The sequence below is a fragment of the Castor canadensis genome, chromosome 12 (genome assembly GCF_047511655.1).
Source record: "Castor canadensis chromosome 12, mCasCan1.hap1v2, whole genome shotgun sequence".
Classification (NCBI taxonomy): Eukaryota; Metazoa; Chordata; class Mammalia; order Rodentia; family Castoridae; genus Castor; species Castor canadensis.
Window position 1 is genome coordinate 92,139,821 of NC_133397.1, and position 22,585 is coordinate 92,162,405.

The following is a 22,585-nucleotide window of genomic DNA, read 5'->3' on the forward strand; positions in this document are numbered from 1 at the left end:
CAAAATATCAAAGATATCAAATTATTTTTCAACCTTAGGTCAAAGTTCACCTCAATATAAGAAGTCATAATTTTGTAGACAGTCAATACTCTGATTTAACAGAGCATTACAATAAGCTTGATACAATAAATTTTACTTTACTGGACAAGGTTATAGTGAGATTCTTTGTATTTTAAAAATTACTTCCAAACCCAATGATTTAATTGATAAGTTTACTATTTATATAAAATAACCAGAACAGAAAATTTACTAACAAGCTATTCTACTTAAAAAACACATGTTCCACAGAAAGAAAACTACCTAGAAGTCTAGTACCAAATAGATTAAAGTGCAGGCTCCACTGTTGGGGAGGGAGGAGGGAGGATAGAGATTGTTAAAGTCACTTTTTTCAGAGTTCATCTGGTGTTATGCCATCTATATTAAGCTTAGAATCATAAAGAATACTTTCCACTTCCAAGAACACAGGAAATGCAATGCAAGTGGAGACTACAAATGTAAGTACTATATTGCTATATAACATTAAATTATTTGAGCATTATTTATGATTCAAATCAAAAGTTAACAAATTGTTATATCCTATACACCATTTAAATTCCAACTGCAGACCTCTCCTTTTTCATCCACAGGGAGTGACTCTGCCTCCTAGTTTATTAAGAAAACTAAGATTAAAGTATCTGCACCATTCAGCTTTGTTCTTATAAAAACACAAGTAGATCTTCATTTTCATCATTTCCTCTGCTTTTCATTCTCTACATCTCTGGAGAAACATTTTTAATTACAATTTATTCTTTGTAGATACAACCTATTATAATGGTAATTTTACTTTTGGTGTCTAAAATTGACAAAATGCAATTGTATCAATGGATTTATAGACTACCTGCATTAACAGGGGGTTCAAAAGGCTGAAGACTTTTGAAACTTAATATTTTTTCATGTAATGTGCATAAAAAAGGAAGTTCTTTTAAAACGTCTGATTTTGATACATGTACTCTATTCTTTCTCAGGATATGAGGGACAAACTTTATAACATAAATACTTGTAGACACGGGAAGGCGACAACAAGGCTATTGCTTATTTTTACTGTTGTTATAAAAGAATGTGACCAGAAAGAATCAAATAACAAATTACAAACTTTGAAAATCTGTCTGTTACCTTCTGAATGGAACAATTATATAACTGTCTTTATTTTACACTTTGCCTTTTTGATGCAGGAAGCTCCCATCAAACAATGATCATAATCTTGGATTTTTACTTCCCATATCTGTTATTTCTTGACTTGTTACCTACATTTATATTGTTATTTCTCATTTTATTATCTTTTTTACTTAGTACGTTCTATTAATGTTTGGAAAAAACTATTTTTTCCAAATATTTTACAGAAAAGTAAAGAAGTAAAAAAAGGAAAGCTGAATGCATATTAATCCAAAAACATAAAGTATACAGTGATTTCCACCCAGTGTTAACACATGGCAAAATCAGGATTCAAGCCTAACAGAAGGAACCATGTAGGGAAAAAATGGCTACGTTAGTGCAAATTCATTTCTAGGGCTAATGAAAGAAAAACTAAATGGCTAAACATATTAGTAAGCAGTATCACTTTAACATAAAATGATAGGACTATCATTATTATTTTGGTTATTAAAATGAGTGGACATAGAAAGACCTTTAAGATGGGAAATTTCATATTGTTGCTTACAGCTAACATAAACCATAATAATAAAAACAGAAACACTAATGTGAAAATGCAAAGGCAACAGAAAGAATATTTTAATGTTTAGTATTCTTCTTCCATAATATAAACCTTCCCCATTATTAGGCACAAACTTTAAAAAGTAACAGCACGGCAACACAAGACATGTACTTCTTAAAATTTACACACACTTTCATTTAGAATGTATAATTCACTCACACCTCCAGATAGTTTAGAATGTCACAATTCCCAATGTGATTTAAATAAAACTCATACATGGTTCCCTAGTTGAGTATGCTACACATCAAAAACTAACTCATAGAGCTCTGAATGATGAGGAGAGGGAGAGGTGGTCCAAACAGTGTATACACATGTAAGAAAATGTACAAATGATAAAATAAATAAAAACCTTCCACGATAAACAAAAACTAAAGGAATTTATGACAACTAATCTAGCACTAAAGAAGATACTCACAAAATTCCTGCACACAGAAGAAAATAAACATAACCACAAAAATATGAGAAAAAATAAATCTTACCAGATGATCATATGAGCAAAGGAAGAAAAGAAAATAATCAAACACTACAAAAGCAAAATGCCAGGAATTACTACATACATTTTCAATATTAACATTATTAATAGTCTCAATTCTCCAATTGAAAGACATGAAATGCCAATGTGGATTAAAAGCAAGACCCAATCATTTATTACCTACAAGAAACACATGTCACTGACAGAAACAAACATTGGTTTAGGAAGGAAGTGTAAAAAAAAATTCTTTTAAGTGAATGGGTACCAAAAGCAGACAAAACTATCTATACTAATACCTGAAAAAGTGGACTCCAAAAACAAATTAGAAGAAACACAGAATGTTGTTTACAGTAATATAGGGGAAAACCAATCAAGAAGAAATTACAACTGGTAACACATATGTGCCAAATGTTGGTGCACCCAACTTCATTAAACAAACACTTCTGGATTTAAAAGCAAATAGGCCCCAATGCAGTAACAGTAGAAAACTCCAACACTCCACTCTGCTTGATAAATAGGACATGCAGACAAAAAAAAAAAAAACCCGACAACAACGAAACCAGAATTAAATGACACAATAAGCCAAATGACTTAACAGAAATTACAGAGAATGTCTTCTAGCAGATGTATAAATACCAATTCTTCTCAGCAGCCTAAGGATTATTCCCCCAAAATAAAGTACATGTTAGGACACAAAGCAAGTCTTAGCAAACAGAAGATAATTGAAATAACTCCCTGTATACTCTCAGATCATAATGGAATAAAACTGGTACTCAACAGCAAAATACATTACAGAAAATATTCAAACACATGGAGACTGAACACATTCAATTGTCATTGAAGAAGTAAAGTGGGGAGGAGAACCCAAAAGTTCCTACAATCTAATGAAAATGAAAACAGAATCTTTGGGATACAATAAAGGCAGTGCTAAAAGGAAAGTTTATAAATATTAGAGAAAAAGAAAGAAACAGAGAGGGAGGGAGGGGGAGAGAGAGATAGAGAGAGAAAAAGAGGAAAAAGAAAGAAGGAAGAGAAAGACAGAAAGAGAGAGAGAGAAAGAAGGACACATATGGGGAGGGGGGAGGGAGAGAGAGAGAAAGAGAAGAAAGAAGGACACATATGGGGAGGGGGGAGAGGGAGAGAGAGAGAAAGAGAGAGAGAGAGAAAGAGAGATCTCAAATAGCCTATGCTGCATGTTAAACTCTTAGAAAAACAAGAACAAGCCAAAACCAAAATTAGCAGACTTAAGAAATAATAAAGATTAGGGTAGAAATTAATGAAACACACACCAAAAAACAAAAAAAAATTATAGAGAATCAATGAATCAAAAAAGTTGGCTTTTGGAAAAGATAAATATTGATAACCTCTTACACAATCTAACTAAAAGGAGGGAAAAGACCCAAATTAATAAAATTAGATATGAAAAAGGATATTACAAGTATGAATGAATTCCGGAAAATCATGAGGAAATACCTTAAAAACCTACATTCAAACAAACAGGAAAATGTAGAAAACAATGGATACATTTCTAGATTCATTTAACTTACCAAAATTGAATAAACAGGATATAAACCACTTCAATTAATCTATATCAAGCAATGATACTGAAGTAGTAATAAAAAGTCTCCCAAAGAATAACAGCCCAAGAACCAAAGGATTCACTGCCAAAGGCTACCAGAACTTAAGAGAACAAATAACACCAATAATCCTCAAATTTCCATCAAATAAAAAGGGAAGGAACTTACCAAACTCATTCTATGAAGTGGGTATTAGTCCTTACAAAATTGGACAAGGAAACACTGAGAAAACAGAATTAAAAGCCATCTCTTTAGTAAACATAAACAGAAAAATCTCCATGAAACAATTTTAAATGAAATGCAACAGTACATTAAAAAGGTCATACACCATGATCAAGTTGATTCATCCAGGAATGTAAGGCAAGGATGTTCAACATACACAAATCAATAATGTAACAGAACACATAAGCAGAAGAATAAAAATCACACAATAATCTCAATGGATGCAGAAAAAGCCTTTGACAAAATTCAACATCATTTCATAACAAAAGCCCTGAAGCCCTTTTGATATAACCATCAAAAGATATATCTTAAAATAAATAAGGCTATATATGACAAACACAGGGCCAACATCCTACTTAATGGGGAAAAACTAAAATCATTTCCTCTAAGTTCAGGAGTAAGATAAGGGTGTTTCTCCTCCCCCCGGAGTCTTATTCCATATAATACTAGAATTTTTAGCAAGAGCAACAAGGAAAGAGAAAGAAATAAAAGGGATTCAAATAGACAAAGAAGAAGTCAAATTATCTCTATTTTCAGATGATATGATTCTATACTTAAAAGACCCCAAGGATTCCACTGAAAAAACTTCTAGATCTAACAAACAATTTTGGCAACATAGCAGGATACCAAATCAACATACAAAAATCAGCAAAATTTTTTATATACCAAAAATAAACAGGCTGAGAAAGAAATCAGGCAAATACCACTCACAATAATAATAAAATAATAAAATACCTAGGTATAAACCTAAGCAAGGAGGTGAAAGACCTCTACAATGAAAACTACAAAAACTAGGAAACTGAAGAAGGTACCAGAAGATGAAAAGACATTCATGGATTGGCAGAATTAATAACACAACAATGGCTATATTACTGAAAGCAATCTACACATTCAATGCAATACCCATCAAAATCCCAAATCTTTCTTTGTAGATATAGAAAAATCAATCCAAAAATTCATATGGAATCCTAAAAGATCCCAAAGAGCAAAAGTGATTCTCAGCAGAAAGGTTAACACTGGAGGTGTTACAATACCAGACTTTAGGTTAAACTATAGAGCCATAGGGAAAACAAAAACAGACATAAAGACCAATGAAACAGAATAGAAAACCCAGAAATACAATCACAAAACTATAGTCCTGTAATTGTTGACAACGAAGCCAAAAACACAAAGTGGAGAAAACAGCCTCTACAATAGTGATGCTGGAAGAAGTGGTTATGTAACATGCAGAAGCCTGAAACTAGAACCTTGTATTTTACTCTTTCAGAAAAAACCATTTCATAATGTATCAAAGAGCTTAATGCAAGATCTGAAACTTTTCAAGTACTAGAGAAAAAGAAGGGAAATCTCTGGCAGGTACAGGTAATTATTTTTGAATATAACTGCAATTGCCCAAGAATGCAAGACTTGATTCCATCAGTTTCTGCACGTCAAAAGAAATAATTACCAGAAATAAGAGACCTACAAAAGAATCAGAAAAAAATCTTCACCAACTATTCATTGGATAAGGGATTAATATTGAGAATATACCAAGAACTCAAAAAACTAGGCTTGAAAAGAACAAAAACTCCAATATATAAATAGGCAAACAAATTGGAAATAGACAGTTCTTAGAAGATATACGAGTGGCTAATAAATACACAAAGTAACGTTCACCATCCTTAGCCATAATGAAAAAATGTAAATCAAAAATACACTAAGAGTCCATCTCATCCCAATCAGATTCATAATCATTGATAAAAGAAACAGCAACAATTCAACATACAAGAGAGATACCTGCATACCCATGTTTACTGCAACTCTCTTCACAATAGTCAGACTATGGAAACAGCCAAAGCACACACATGATGCCGATGATAAATAAAATACAGTACGAGTGTGTGCATGTGCATTTGTGTGCATATATATGCATATACATATATATGAAATATTGCTCATCCATAAAGAAAATGAACTACATGATTTGCAGGAAAATGGTTGGAATTGGAGATCATCACGCTAAGTGAAGTAAGCCAAGCTCAAGATGGGGGCGATGTAACTAATGTACACTACAAATCTAATTGGAATAATCATTATGAATCCCCCCTGTATAACAAATACATCCTTTAAAAAAAGGACAAATATCTCATGTTCTCCCTCATTTGGGGTATTTGGCCTGAAAATGATGATGACAATGACGAGGACAAAGACAAAGGTGATGATAACAACAATGATAACAATAATAACAACAATAATCATAGTACATTAATGTAAATGGAGGACAGTCTAGAAGAGATTAAAGGGGTAGAGGAATGAAAGGATACTGAGGGGTGAAGATGATAAAAGTACACTTCATACATACACATGAAGATAGGATAATGAAAACCACTAAAAACTATTTGAAAAAGAGGGCACGAGATAGGGAAAGAAGGAATAAAAATATAATGAAGAAGGTGAACTTATTCACAGTACACCATATGCGTGTATGAAATTATCAGAATGAAATCCCCTCAATTTATATATATGTGCTAACTCAAAAATAAAATTAAAAACAAATAATGAATTTATAGATGGAACTCCTATTTCATCCTAAATGCCCTTGTTTTAAAAGTTAAACAGAAAGTTGGAAAATGATAAATCTTATTAACAATGGATTTTGTGAAATGAGGATACTTTTCATAACTTTCTGCAAAAGATAAAATCAGATGCTAAAATTAAATAATTTGTTATACATAACAATTCTATATGATTTTCTTTTTAATGCTTCAACTACTTTTGCCAAACTACCTCTAATCTGACAAATTACATTTTTTTGCTACTATGTAGAAATTTAACAATGTAGTTTTTCCTTTGTTTGTTTAATGTTGTTTGAGACAGGGTTTCTGTATGTAGCCCTGGCTGGCCTCAAACTCACAATGTAGCTTAGGCTAAACTTGAACTCATGATCCTCCTGCCTCATCCTCCCCAGTGATGGGATTAAAACCTTGCATTTATTTTTTGAGAATGCATTAAAAAGGCATGTCTTCAACATTAGAAAACAGTCTGAGGAATAGAACAATTCATGAAGGAAAAAAATAGCTAAAAAGAGAAAAACACCTTTTAAATAAAAAGTAACATCATAAAAACTGAGACACAATGAAGATTTTTTCACTAAATATCATACTAGACCACAAGCAAAACTAAAACTTTACACAGAATTTATAACAAATACTCACTCCTACCTTACAGCGAGGTCCTAATTGATAAATTGCAAATATCTATCTGGGTTGAGGGCTTTGCTGAAAACATACATACACACACCAGCTGTTCACAGAATACCCTCTTTGCATCAGCAGATTTGGAAGCTCCAAGAAAGCACTTGTCATAGCTTTAGTTTTTAAAAAGATCACAAAAATAAATTATTACCTTCTAATATATTATTTTGCAAGGACAGACTATTTAAGAATACCTGTCTTCCATTTGGCAACATGGAATAAAAAGGAAATTCCAACAATCTGTTGTTTACAGGAGACCAATCTCATTGACAGAAACAAGCACTGCCTCAGGGTGAAAGGCTGAAAGATTTACCAAGCCAACAAAATAACAGTAGAAAACACGCAAACAACTGGAAGCTGAACATCACATTGCTCAAAGATCAGAGGGTCATTGATGAAATAAAAGAGGAAATTAAATGGTTCCTGGAAGTTAATGAAAATGAAAACACAACTACCAGAATGTGTGGGACACAGCAAAGGTGGTCCTAAGTTTACAGCCATGAGTACATATACTAAAAGGACAGAAAGATCTGAAATCAGTGACCTAATGCTACATCTCAAACTCCTAGAAATACAAGAACAAGCAAATCCCAAAACAAGCAGAAGGAGAGAAATAAGGGTCGAATTAATGAAATAGAAACAAACAAACAAAAAAAAACATACAAAGAATAAACGAAACAAAAAGTTGGTTCTTTGAAAAAAAATAAACAAGATTTACAGACCCTGGGAAACCTGACTAAAATGAGGACAGAAAAAAACCCAAGTCAGTAAAATCAGAAATGCAAAAGGGGAGATAACAATAAACACTACAGAAATCCAGGGAATCATCAGAGACTACTTTGAGAACCTATATTCTGATAAATTTGAAAATCTTGAAGAAATGGACAAGTTTCTAGATACTTATGAGCATCCAAAATTGAACCAAGAGGACATTAATCACCTGAATAGATCTATAACACAAAATGAAATTGAAGCAGCAATACAGTCTCCCAAAAGAGAAAAGTCCAGGACCTGATGGATTCTCTGCTGAATTTTATCAGACTTTTAAAGAAGAACTAATACCAACTCTCCTTAAACTTTTCCACGAAATAGAAAGGGAAAGAAAACTGCCTAACTCATTCTATGAAGCCAGTATTACACTCATCCCAAAACCACACAAAGACACCTCCAAAAAGGAGAACTATATGTCAATCTCCTTAATGAACATCAATGCAAAAATAATCAATAAAATAATGGCAAACTGAATGCAACAACACATCAGAAAGATCATTCACCATGACCAAGTTGGCTTCATCCCATGGACGCAGGGGTGGTTCAACATATACAAATCTATAAATGTAATACAGCACATTAATTGAACCAAAGACAAAAACCACTTGGTGATCTCAATAGATGCAGAAAAAGCCTTCGACAAGATCCAACACTACTTCATGACAAAAGCACTAAGAAAACTAGGAATAGAAGGAATGTACCTCAACATTGTAAAGGCTATATATGACAAACCAACAGCCAACATCAAACTTAATGGTGAAAAACTGAAACCATTTCCCCTAAAATCATAAATCAGGAATGAGACAAGGGTGCCCACTATCCCCACTCCTATTCAACATACTACTGGAATTTTGAGCCAGAGCAGTTAGGCAAGAAGAAGGAATAAAAGGAATACAAATAGGTAAAGAAACTGTCAAAATATCCCTATTTGCAGATGACATGATCCTATACCTTAAAGACCCAAAAAACACTACTCAAAAATTCCTAGACACCATTAACAGCTACAGCAAAGTGGCAGGATAAAGAATCAACTTACAAAAATCATTAGCTTTTCTCTACACCAACAATGAACAAATTGAGAGAGAATATATGGAAACAATTCCATTTACTAGCCTCAAAAAAACATCAAATACCTTGGAGTAAACTTAACAAAAGATGTGAATGACCTCTATAAGGAGAACTACAAACTCCTGAAGAAAGAGAGCGAGGAAGACTACAGAAGGTGGAAAGATCTCCAGTGCTCATGGATTGGTAGAATTGACATAGAAAAAAATGGCTACACTACCAAAAGCAATCTACATTTTTAATGCAATTCCCACCAAAATCTTAATGACATTCATCACAGAGATTCAAAAATCTACCCTAAAGTTCCTTTGGAAACACAAGAGACTGTGACTAGCCAAGGCAATACTCAGCAAAAAGAGCAATGCTGGCGGTATCACAATACCCGACTTCAAAATATATTACAAAGCAATAGCAATGAAAGTAGCATGGTACTGGCACAAAAACAGACATGAAGCGCAGTGGAACAGAATAGAGGACCTGGATATGAATCCACACAGGTATGCCAACCTTATTTTTGACAAAGGCACCAAAAACATACAATGCAGAAAAGACAGCCTCTTTGCTGTTGCTGGTAAAAGTGGTTATCTGTCCACAAAAAAACTGAAACTAGATCTATGTTTATCACCCTGTACTAGTATCAACTCAAAATGGATCAAAGACCTTAATATCAGACCTGAAACTCTGAAGTTAGTACAGGAAAGAGCAGGGAATACTCTGGAAGCAATAGGTATAGGCAAGGACTTCCTCAACAGAACCCTAGCAGCTCAGTAACTAAGAGAAAGGATGGACAAATGGGACTACATAAAATTAAAAACCTTCTGCACAACAAAAGAAATGGTCTAAACTGAAGAGACCACCCACAGAGTGGGAGAAAATATTTGCCAGCTATACATCAGACAAAGGACTGATAACCAGAATAATCAGGGAACTCAAAAAACTAAACTCTCCCAAAATCAACAGACCAATAATGAAATTGGCAATTGAACCTCACAGAACTTTCTCAAAGAAGAAATTCAAATGGCCAAAAAACACATGAAAAAATGCTCACCATTTCTGGTCATAACGGAAATGCAAATCAAAACCACAGTAAGATTCCACCTCACTCCTGTTAGAGTAGCTATCATGAAAAACACCATCAACAGCAGGTGTTGGCAAGGATATGGGGAAAAAAGAACCATCATACACACTGTCAGTGAGAATGCAAGTTAGCGCAACCACTCTGGAAAACAATATGGAGGCTTCTTAAAAAACTGCCATATGATCCAGCAATCCCATTACTAGGGATATACCCAAAGGAATGTGACTCAGGTTACTCCAGAGGCACCTGCACACCCATGTTTACTGCAGCGCTATTAACAATAGCCAAGTTACGGGAACAGTCAAGATGCCCCACTACTGATGATGGATTAAGAAAATGTGGTATTGATACACAATGGTGTTTTACTCAGGCAGAAAGAATGAAATATTATCATTTGCAAGTAAATCAATGGAACTGGAGAACATCGTTTTGAGCAAGGTAATCCAGGCTCAGAAGACCAAAAATCGTATGTTCTCCCTCATATGCAGACTTTAGATCTAGGGCAAATACAGCAAAGTGGTTGGACTTGGGTTACATGATAAAGGGAGAGCACACATGGGAGGTATGGGGATAGGTAAGAAACCCAAAACATGATAGTATTTGATGTCTCCACTACAGAGGAACGAATACACAAACCTTAATGCGACAGAGGTCAATATGGGAAGGAGATCAGGAACTAGTGGAAAGGTCAGTTAGAGATGAATCAACTTGGGATGTGACACATTTGTACATGGAAGCAATGCTAGGAATCTCTCTGTATAGCTATTCTTATCTCAACTAGCAAAAACGCTTTGTCTTTCTTATTACTGCTTATATTTTCTCTTCAACAAAATTAAGAGATAAGGGCAGAACTGATTCTGCCTGGAAGCGAGAGGGGGTAGGTTTGAGAGTGAGGGGGCGAGGGGTAGGGAGAGAAATGGTCCAAACGATGTACGACATATTAATAAATGAACTGAAAAAAAAAAAGAATAAATCTATGTCAGACATAGATCTAGAATCCCTTGCTCTCCAGATTGATATTCTCTTCCACCATGCCATGATCCAAAACTGTGCAACTAAAACCATATCTGTTCATTCAGTAACATTTACATTGTGCCAGGCACTTCAGATGCCCAAGGCTGACCATAGAATACATGATTTAGTCAAAAGGACATGCAGGAAACAAACAATAAATACAGTATTAAAAATCAGTATGATTACAATAGGAAAAAAAGATCAGCATAAACTGAGAAAAAAGAACCTATTATTCTACTTTAGATTGCATGGTCAGGAAAGTCCTGTCAAAAAATAGTATTATAGATTTTACTACTTACAATTCGACACCTTAACATTCATTAAATGCACTAATATTAAATACTTTAAGTTCATGTGAATATTCATTAAGAATCAATGAATGTGTTCACCTTGAGTTCCTATTTTATAGTTACTAGTGTCAACAAAAATAATTTGTTGATTTTGATATGAGATAGTTTGTTTTATAACAATTTGTGGATCCAAGCCTCAGTCTACAGAGATAATAGTTTAAGACTATTTAGAATTATGATTTCCAAAGTATCAAAAATAAAAATAATTTGCAGATATTTGAATAAGTATGCCTTCAGGCATTAAGGAAGAGAACTAACCAATTCTCGCTGCCCCGATATTAAAATTAATCTTCTACAGATTATTTGAATACACTATTCAATTATTTTATATAGTTGAGAAATATTGAGCTACAGTAGTCTCCATTTCTAAAATACTGGTAATTTCAAGGTATATGAAATACCTCTTAAAATTGTGATTTCATTCATTTCTGTTTAGAAAATTTTAAAATTGCACTGAACAGCTCAGAAAAGACAGCAATGCTCCTCAGTCATTAAACAGTCAGATTTAAGTACTGAAATGTCTAAAACACATTTTCTTTTTAAAGTTGTCTCATTCTTTCACTTATTGAGCAGCAAATGAAAGGAATGTTGGTTCTGAAGAAAATCAGAGTAGGAAATATCTAAAACAGTAACTTAAAAACTTTTTCTAAATATAATAAAGTTATCAGGAAGAAGCCATAAAAACTTAGCTTCAAATCAATTCAGAACATTTTTATAGAATTCTACATATGTAAGAATGAACATTTACGTATACCATCTTCACTGAGGATAAAAAAAATTCACTATTAGCAAAATGAAACTTGGTATTAAGCTTGCAGGATGAAAGGGAATTGTTGAGTGAATAAATGCAAAAAAAACATTTCAGTGGATGGAACTGGAGAACATCATTCTGAGTGAGGTTAGCCTGGCCCAAAAGACCAAAAATCGTATGTTCTCCCTCATTTGTGGACATTAGATCAAGGGCAAACACAACAATGGGATTAGACTATGAGCACATGATAAAAGCGAGAGCACACAAGGGAGGGGTGAGGATAGGTAAGACACCTAAAAAATTAGCTAGCATTTGTTGCCCTTAACGCAGAGAAACTAAAGCAGATACCTTAAAAGCAACTGAGGCCAATAGGAAAAGGGGAACAGGTACTAGAGAAAAGGTTAGATCAAAAAGAATTAACCTAGAAGGTAACACCCACGCACAGGAAATCAATGTGAGTCAATGCCCTGTATAGCTATCCTTATCTCAACCAGCAAAAACCCTTGTCCCTTCCTGTTATTGCTTATACTCTATACTCTCTCTACAACAAAATTAGAAATAAGGGCAAAATAGTTTCTGATGGCTATTGAGGGGGTGGGGGGGAGGGAGGGGGCGGAGTGGGTGGTAAGGGAGGGGGTTGGGGGCAGGGGGGAGAAATGAACCAAGCCTTGTATGCACATATGAATAATAAAAGAAAAAGGAAAAAAATAGATAAGTAAATAAATATTGATATTCTGTCCTTAAAAAAAAAAGAAAGAAACATTTCAGGCAGAGAGGAATCTTTAAGTTCCACATAGACTTGAAATTCTTCCCAGTGTTGAGATGTAGCAGGAAACAAAGGTAAAATATCGGATTGTAAACAGACTTGTAGAACACATTTAGGACTGTGACCTGTGTAACTGGAATGCTATTGAGGTAATACAGAACATACAATCTTTATATTTCAGAGTAAAAATGTTTTAATTTCAAAATAGAATATACATAAAAAGTGCTATGAATAGGCAAAAATTTCCTGCTTAAAGGCAGTTTTATGATAAAATATTAGGGATATTCTTATATTAATTGATATGCTTAATACAGTAAAGTGCTCATTCAAAAATATTTACTGAGTTCTTACTACTACAGAAAGTTTATTGTACTGGGCATGATGAATTTTAAATTCACACAGACAATTGGATTCCCCAGTTAACTGCTTCTATGACTTTTGGCAAATCATTTAGCTTCTCTAAATCTATTACCATCTGTAAAAACGGGGGAATAATAACGCATACTGTATAAAAAGTGTGGAGAACAGTTTCTAAAACATATTAAGCACTTATAAAGAAAACACCATTAAACAAATTTCTAATTATTTTTTATCTACTATGCCTTCGTGATGAAATTTGTCTCTGTAAAAATTGACATTATTTACCCTTCATTCATCAATTTAGCAAAATGTTTACTGAGAGCTTATTTCATGTCAGGTTTCTACCCCCACTCCCCTCCCACATATATGCTTTATATGTGGGCACAAAAAGAACGACAACATATACATCCTCAAGAAGAGAATGAAACAAACATGGAAGCAATGGAGACTATCTTTGGATACAATATGGAAGCAAAAGACGTAATGACTAAATCATGGTAACATCAAAAGTCAAATAGCAGTGGAAGACTGTCACAGAAGAATTCACTATGAGCTAAATGAAACTCGGTATTAAGCTTTCAGGACAAAAGGCAATTGTTGAGTGAATAAAGGTCAAAGAAACATTCCAGGCAGAGAGGAATCTTAAGGTTCAGCACAGACTTGATGAAATTCTTCCCAGTGCTTAGATGTAGCAGGAAGCAAAGGTAAATAACAGGTTCTAACCAGGCTTGTAGGACACATTTAGGGATGTGATCTGTGTTTTTTGCATAATGTGATATCACTAAAGAATTTTGGTAACATGAAAGAAAAGCGAAATGATCGTCATCATAGTTTAGAAAAATAATTGGTGGCAATGTTGAAGTGCTCTATTAGGCAAGTATGGATGAGGAAAAATGTGAAAACTATGGAAAAGCTTCAGGTAAGAAACCGTAACAGCCAGCACAAAGGCACTGGTAAATTAAGGGAGGGAGGGGAGAACTTAACAGAACTGATTGGAAACCTTCATATAGAAAAGGGGAGTCTATGAAGGTACACGATTATTCACCTAAATGAGCTGGTACCACTAATTTATAATAGTTAATAAAAGAAGATGACCAGGTTGGCAGTTACCCAAAAAACACAAAATTGTCATTTAGGTTACAACTACTTATAACCTAAAAAGTGTGAATAAATGAATACACAGATTAATGAAGGAATTAATCTCAGTGAAGGCCACCTTATTTATTTATATGAAAATTTATTTTTCTGTTCTCTTATCTTGGAACATCAAAATGTACACTAAAGAGAAGAGGCACAAGTGAGTTTTTCAATGTTTCAAAAGAGTCCAACTTTTGACATATTTTTGATTAAAGTAAGCAAGAATAAATTTGGAGACTATGTGTGCATACTAGCAACAGGAACACTGAGGTCTACATTTAGTTGAGACCCAAAACTTGATGTTATACACAACCAGATACTAGAAAAAATATTGAAATTAAGAATTCATAAGGTACATATTGCAACTTAAAAATAAGAAAATAAATTGAAGACAATAAAAATACATGATACACAAATATCAATAGTAGTTAACATGTACTGAACACTTTCTACTAACTAGATTATATGTTTTTAGTTTACCTTCATTTTCATGAGGCCAGTAAGTGGGTGAAGAGTGAGTGAAGTTAGTGTAAGTCCCAATTATTATGAAAATGGTAGCCCTCTTAATCAGAAGACTTCAGAACATGAGTGGATATGGGACTGGAGACAGTAATTCGGTGTTATATAGTCTGAGATTCGGGGACCTAAAAGACCTCTGTATGACAACATCTCATAGTGGCTAAGAATATAAGAATAAAAATAAAGGCTTTCATGAAATTGAATAAAAATCCCTCATAAAATGTAAATGCTATGAAAGCAGAAATGTTTTCTGTTTTGTTCACTGTCATATCCCAGGTGCTACAAGAGTGTCTGGTACTCAACAAATATTCAGTAAATATTTCCTGAAAGAGGGCCACAGAACCGAACAAACTGAAAGAGAATGAAAGAACCTGAGATGCTATACATGGGTTCAAAAGACTGACCTTAAAAATGACAAATGTCACACATAAAATTACAAAGGGAATAGAGACAAGAATAGGAGAACAGCATTAAGAATCATAGGAAAACCAGAGAAAGAGAATATTACAGAAGTCAAAATAAGTAAGCTTCATGAGAAAAAAAATGGTGACTTTGTAAGACTCAACTAAGTATTTACTTGTACTTACCTTGCATAGATGAAAGTCATATTTCACACAGTGCTGAAAAGTTTTTCCTTTGGACTTCAATGATGTGACTATTAAGCAGTGCCAACAAAATGAGCAGAATAGCCAACTCCTATGCTAGTACAAAAACTGTAATGAAAATGAGAATGATATAATAACCAGATAAAAAAGAAACATATATCTGATACCATTTAAATATTGTTTTATATAAAAATAAAACATAATTCCCTGTAGAGCAGAAGTTTAACATGGATCAAATAAAAACCAAAGCATAAGAGAGCTATAGTAACTAAAACACAAGCAATTCAATCTAGGAAATAAAGGACTACTGAAGCTTTTAATATTTCAATTTAAAATGTCAGAATGCATAAAAACTAATAGTCAACAAAACCTACCAAGTAGACTTCATCTACCTTTAAGGACCATCTTCAATTAGCAAAAAAACCTCATTTATACTCAGATCATATTTTCAATAACAACTTGCTAATTCTAATATACCTTGAAAAATAGCTTACCAATTTAAAAAGGACAATTTTGATAATATAGCTAATCAACAGAGTATATTTTAACTAAAAGAAAAGTGACTTATTTGATTATAATTTTTACATGATTTTTTTAACTCATACATCAATTATGTTCAGAGAACAAAATACATAAAAAGGTAAAGAAAATGAAATCTAGTGGGAATCAGTCTGTATTTTCTCTCCTGGATGAGGCACCAGCAACGTGAACCACCCCCAAACTGATGGGCAGGAAGACCTGAAACCCTTGAATCTTAAACTGTAGGTGGGAGAAAATAAGTTAAGAAAAGTCACCTAAATATAATATGAGTAAGTAAATATTTTTCTGAATGTTTACAGTCTTAACATATATATATTCTATGTAAAACAGACTTAATCCTATATTATATAACTATTTAATTACTTAAAGGAAAAAGTCATAAAGTGAAGCATATTACTCACCAACAAGGCTAAAGTTTATCCTCATCAACATTAATGTTATTTAATGGATCCATGCAAAACCAAGTGTGCAGGGTGAAGTCATTCTATAAGCCAACTTTGCAATAGGAGATAATGCAATTGCCTACAAGACAATGAGAAAAGGTAAAGTATCAGCTAAAGAAAATATGAAGTCACTAAGGTGAAACCTGGTCTTCTCAGATTAAAAAGAAAAATCAGAAAATCATGAATGACTACAGAAAATAGAAACAATTATCTTACTAAAATAGTCTATTACATACAGTTTGTTGACTATACCAGTATTACACTTTTAAATTATGAATTAAATTTAATTTCTACATTGCAGTGGGTTGTAGACTGTTCTTCCAAGAGCAGTCTTTGCAATCATCGTTGCACGAAGCAAAACCCCATCGCCAAAATAACCAGAGCAAAAATGACTGAAGGTGTGGCTCCAGCAGTAGAGCACCTGCCTAGTATGTGGAAATTCAAATCTCAGTACTGGCCCTCCAACTCAAAAAAAAAAAAAAAAAAAAAAAATATATATATATATATATATATATATATATATATATATATATATATTTGTGGTTTTCAACCTCATGCCAGGAACAGCACAAACAATGGCCCTTCTGCATCACAAAAGTGGCTGGTTACAACACTATCACAAGGGTGGTCATAAAGCATTGCCTTTTCCTCACTTATCTAAATCCTGATTTGATTCATAACCCACAACCAAGTCTCTTGAAATTGCATTATCAGTTTCATTACACTAGGCTAGGCCAAAATTAAACATAAAATAGTGCATTAAATCAAGAAATACAGAAAACAAATTGAGATAGTCTACCCTTAAAGTTTTAGGTTGAAAACTAAAAAAAATTGAAAACTAAATAAAGGAAAAGACAGCATTCAATATCATTAAGATAATCTATACTCTCAAAATTGTTCTGTACACTTACTACACCACAATCAAAACTACAACAGTATTTTTTTATTGATGGTACTGGGGTGAGGACTCAAAAGCTTTGTACTTGCTAAGCAGACACGCTAATGCTTGAGCCACACCCCCAGCCCATTTTACTTTAGTTATTATTGAGATAGGGTCTCACATTTATGCCTGGGACAGCATGGACCATGCTCCTTCTGGTTATGGAAGGAATGTGTTCTGGGATGACAGACACATGCCACTATGGCCAGTTTTTATTGGCTGAAATGTGATTTAGCAAGCTTTCTTCCTGTAAGATCTCGAATTGTAATCTTCTTGATCTCAGCCTAACAAATAGTTAAGATCATAGGGGTGAGCCATGGCACCCAGCCTACACAGTAGAATTTTGATAAAATTTGACAAATTTATTCAACAATATATACAGAAATTCATATATTCTAGAAAACCCAGAACTATTTTCAAGGTGAAGAACAAAGGTGGAGTATTTATACTACCTGACTATAAGAAGTACTAACTACACAGTCATAATAATAAAGAAAATGTGACATGGGCATAAGGATGGAAATCTAGGGCAAGGTACAAACTAGAGAGTTCAGAAATAGATCCACCAAACTATGGTCAGTGAATTTTCAAGAAAGGTATCAAGTAATCCCCAATGAAAGGGACTGTCTCTTCACCAAATAGTTATGCCACAAACAGATATGCAAATAAATAAAACTTAATTCCAACTTTACCTCACATCATATGAACATAACACAAATGTCACTAGAAAAATACAAAAATGAAACCAAAGTGAGATAACCAGACTATACAGGGAACTTAAGAAACTAAACTGTCCTAAAAGCAATGAAGAAATAGGCATCTGAACTAAACAGAACTTTTTCAAAAGAAGAAATTCAAATGGCAAAAAAAAAAAACACATGAAAAAATGCTCACCATCTCTGGCCATAATGGAAATGCAAATCAAAACCACACTAAGATTCTACCTCACCCCTGTTAGAATAGCTATCATCAAAAACACCATCAACAACATGTGTTGGCAAGGATGTGGGGAAAAAGGAACCCTAATCCACTGCTGGTGGGAATGCAAGCTGGTGTAATCACTCTGGAAAAAAATTTGGAGGTGTCTTAAAAATCTAAACATAGACCTGCCATATGATCCAGTAATCCCGCTCCTGGGGATATACCCAAAGGAATGCAACACAAGTTATCCAGAGGCACCTGCACACCCATGTTTATTGCAGCACTATTCACAATAGCCAAGTTATAGAAACAACCAAGATGCCCCATTACTGATGAATAGATCAAGAAAATGTGATACTTGTACACAATGGAATTTTACTCAGCCATGAAGAAAAATGAAATCTTATCATTTTCAGGTAAATGGATGGAACTGGAGAACACCATTCTGAGTGAGGTCAGCCAGGCTCAGAAGACCAAAATTCATATGTTCTCCCTCATATGTGGACTTTAGATCTAGGGCTAATGCAGCAATGTGGTTGGACTTGGATCACAAGACAAGGGGAGAGCACATACAGGAGATATAGGAATAGGTAGAAAACCCAAAACATGAAAGCATTTGATGTCCCCACTCCAGAGGAACTAGTACAGAAACCTTAAAATGACAGGTTACATGAGCAGGAGCTCAGGAACCAATGTAAAGATCAATTAGAGTTGAATCAACATGGGTCGTAACACATGGGTACACGAAAGCTATAGTAGGAATCTCTCTGTATAGTTATCCTTAACTCAACTAGCAAAAGCATTTTGTCTTCTTTATCATGCTTATGTTTTTTCTTCAACAAAATCAGTGATAAGGGCAGAATGGCACCTGCCTGGAACTGAGGGAGGGGAAGGGAGTGGGAGGGGAGCAGGATGGAAAAATGACCTAAACAATGTATGCACATGTGAATAAATGAATAAAAAAAATGAAACTAAACTTAACTTTAAAATGCCTCAAATTAAAAAAAAACCTAACAATGACTAGGATGCAAATTAACTGAGACTCTCACACTGCTGATGGAAATGTAAAATTTTACACTGGGGAGAATGATCTGACAATTTCTCATGGGTGCAAACATATACTCACCATAAAACCTAGCAATCTCATTCAGGTATTTACCAAAAGACGAGAAAACATATCAATAAAACATAATACTGTTCAGAAGAATGAGTTGCAGAAAAAAGTACTGATATAAGCTGTAACATGGGTAACCTCAAAAATGTTATTGTAAGTAAAAGAAGCCAAACATAAAAGACAAAGCTACATGTGACAGTACACATCTGTAATCCTAGCACTGAGGAGGCAGGAATATGACCAGGCTAGGCTACATAGGTTGAAAAACAACTTTGTATATTGCATGATTATATTTATACAATGGTCTAGAAAAGTTCAGGAACACATCAAAGGTGGCAAGGGATAGGAGCTAGGTGACTTAATGATAAATAAAAATTAAACACATGTAATTAAAACTTACCACAGCTCTACAACCAGGGAAATTCAAGAAAGTATCAGGACCATGTCTTTGTGGCATCTGATTAAAAACTGACAATCAATTTACTGCATGTCTTGGATGAGAAATCAATAAAAGAAGAAATTGTCATTGTACAAATTCAGCATGTTTAATATACCTCCCTCTTTTATCACTGGACTATTTTCTAACTAGAGAAAAAAATTTTCAATTATTTGCTAATCAGGTTAAGAAGAGAACAATTCCCAGTAGCAATTCAAATATACAGCTCCCTGGGGACAATTGCTGACCATTAAGTCTTAGGGGGCTAATACTGAATACTTCTCCCTCTGACCACAGCTTACCCAGATCCACTTTCTCCTCGAAGCATGCTGAACAGAACCTTCAATTCCTTGACAGTGATGCTGCAGCTGCCAAGAACCCCCAACATATCAACCAGAAGATCTCCAAAGAGAAATAAATTATTCTCTACTATGCCATCCGTCAAAGCAATATACCTATTAAACAGAGTTGAGGTTATCAACTGTCAGTTACATATACACATATATACGGAACATAAAAACCTCGTGAACAGTGATTCTAATTAACAATTTATACACATGGATCTGCAGACAAAGGGAGATAAAAATATGCAAAGGGACAAATACATAACATTGCAAATTGGTTATTTTCAAATGAAAAACCAACAGTTGACCATATTTTCTATCAGAATTATCTGTTCCTTAATAAAATGGGCTGTTGAAATATTCCTTGGGCTACTAGCAATTTTGAATATTTACTCAAAATTATTCCTTAATATATTGGGTATTATTGTAAGTGGTTTGTATGTATTAAGATCACAAATCCTCATAACAAGCCCATGAGCTAAATACAATTATTATCCTCTTTTTCAAAAATGAACAAATTGTGATATATAACAACTTAATTACACTGTGCAAAAACACAAACATAGCAAGTGGTATAGTTATTACTCAAATCCAGGCAATATGGCTCTAGAACCCTCACTCTTACCTATTAGTCTACAAGTGGAATTGTGATTTAAACACAATACTAGGGACATCAATTATGTACATATAACAGACGGACCAGCTCAACAACTAATAATTAACATTAACATAATCTCTTGTCATTGGTTACTTAATATACAGTTATTAGTATTTCTTTGTAATATTCTTTCCCTGTTTGCAAGATTAAACATCTAAATATTTATGCTTCATCTTCTCAACTTCTAAAGCGCTTGCTAAGAGTTAAACATACTACACATGTTAATGCAAACCAGACCACACATATATTCTTAAGGTTATCATTAACAAAAAGGTTAGATAAGAGTAAATTTAAATAATACTGTCATATATTTTATATTATCCAATATTACAAATCAAAAATTGGAATTTGAGAAATTAAAATATTGTATATTTCAAAACAGAAATTTAATATATATGATTATTTTCATCAATAAGTAACTGATTCTTCTTAATGCCATAACAAATGAGCAATCTCTCTGATAAAATTATGACAGTGGATATGCCAATTTTGATTACATCTATTAATGAAAGAAAGTGGTTCATCATTTATGCACCAAATTGTATGACAGTGTTAGTATATACAAATCAAACTGTCTGTTTCTATGAACGAATTCTGGACAAAAAATCCAGACGCTTAAAAACACTTAGGCTAAAATGCTCCATATTTAAGAAACTAGTTGAAATAGCAACCATCATCAAAGATTCTTTAAATATTTACATACAAATACTTAAAAAATAAATTTATATTTGTAATATACAGGATGTATGACACAAAAAGTGATCTACTAAATTTATATGTGATTATAATTTTTTAATTCCTTATACATTTTTTATTCATGAAAACATAACCAAGGAGCTCGATTCAATTTTAGTATAGCAAACTTTATCTGGACAAGATTGAGTTGTAGTATTGTTTTATAGTACCACTATGAAGTTCTATTATTAATTAACTATAAATGTTTAATCACGTTTTAGTGATAAGTTTACATTATTAAATAAGAAGGATCTCTATGAACTTAGTAGACTACAAGACATTCAGAGATGAAAACCTAGTAGTGTTTCGGTAGCTACTGAAACTTCCATAGTATGATATTCAGACTTTAAATTGTCTCCTAAAACTAAGGTACAGAGTTTTTTTTTTTTTCTGATTCTCATTCTCTTTTCTCATATCCTTTCACCATCAGGATTTTTGTGAATAAAATGATAAAAAGTGAAATGTTTGTGTTATAAATGCCATTACTGAAAAGAAAGGATAAACGAATTAAGGAGGTTTATATAATAGAAAATGTCAAAATATTAACTTTTGTGGAACTATCCTCCTCACTGTCTTTACAGCTCAATGTTCATGAATTACATTACCGATAACTACAATTTATGTAATTTTGAATCCTTCTCTAGTCTGTATTCTGTAAAGTGGCAGCTACCTTTTACACTGGGGAAAAAAATTAAAATTAAACTTAAGGGCTTAGGCCCCGATATCAGGATTGAAAGGCAACCACAGAAACCAACCTGTATGATTTGATGTCTTCACTTTTAAC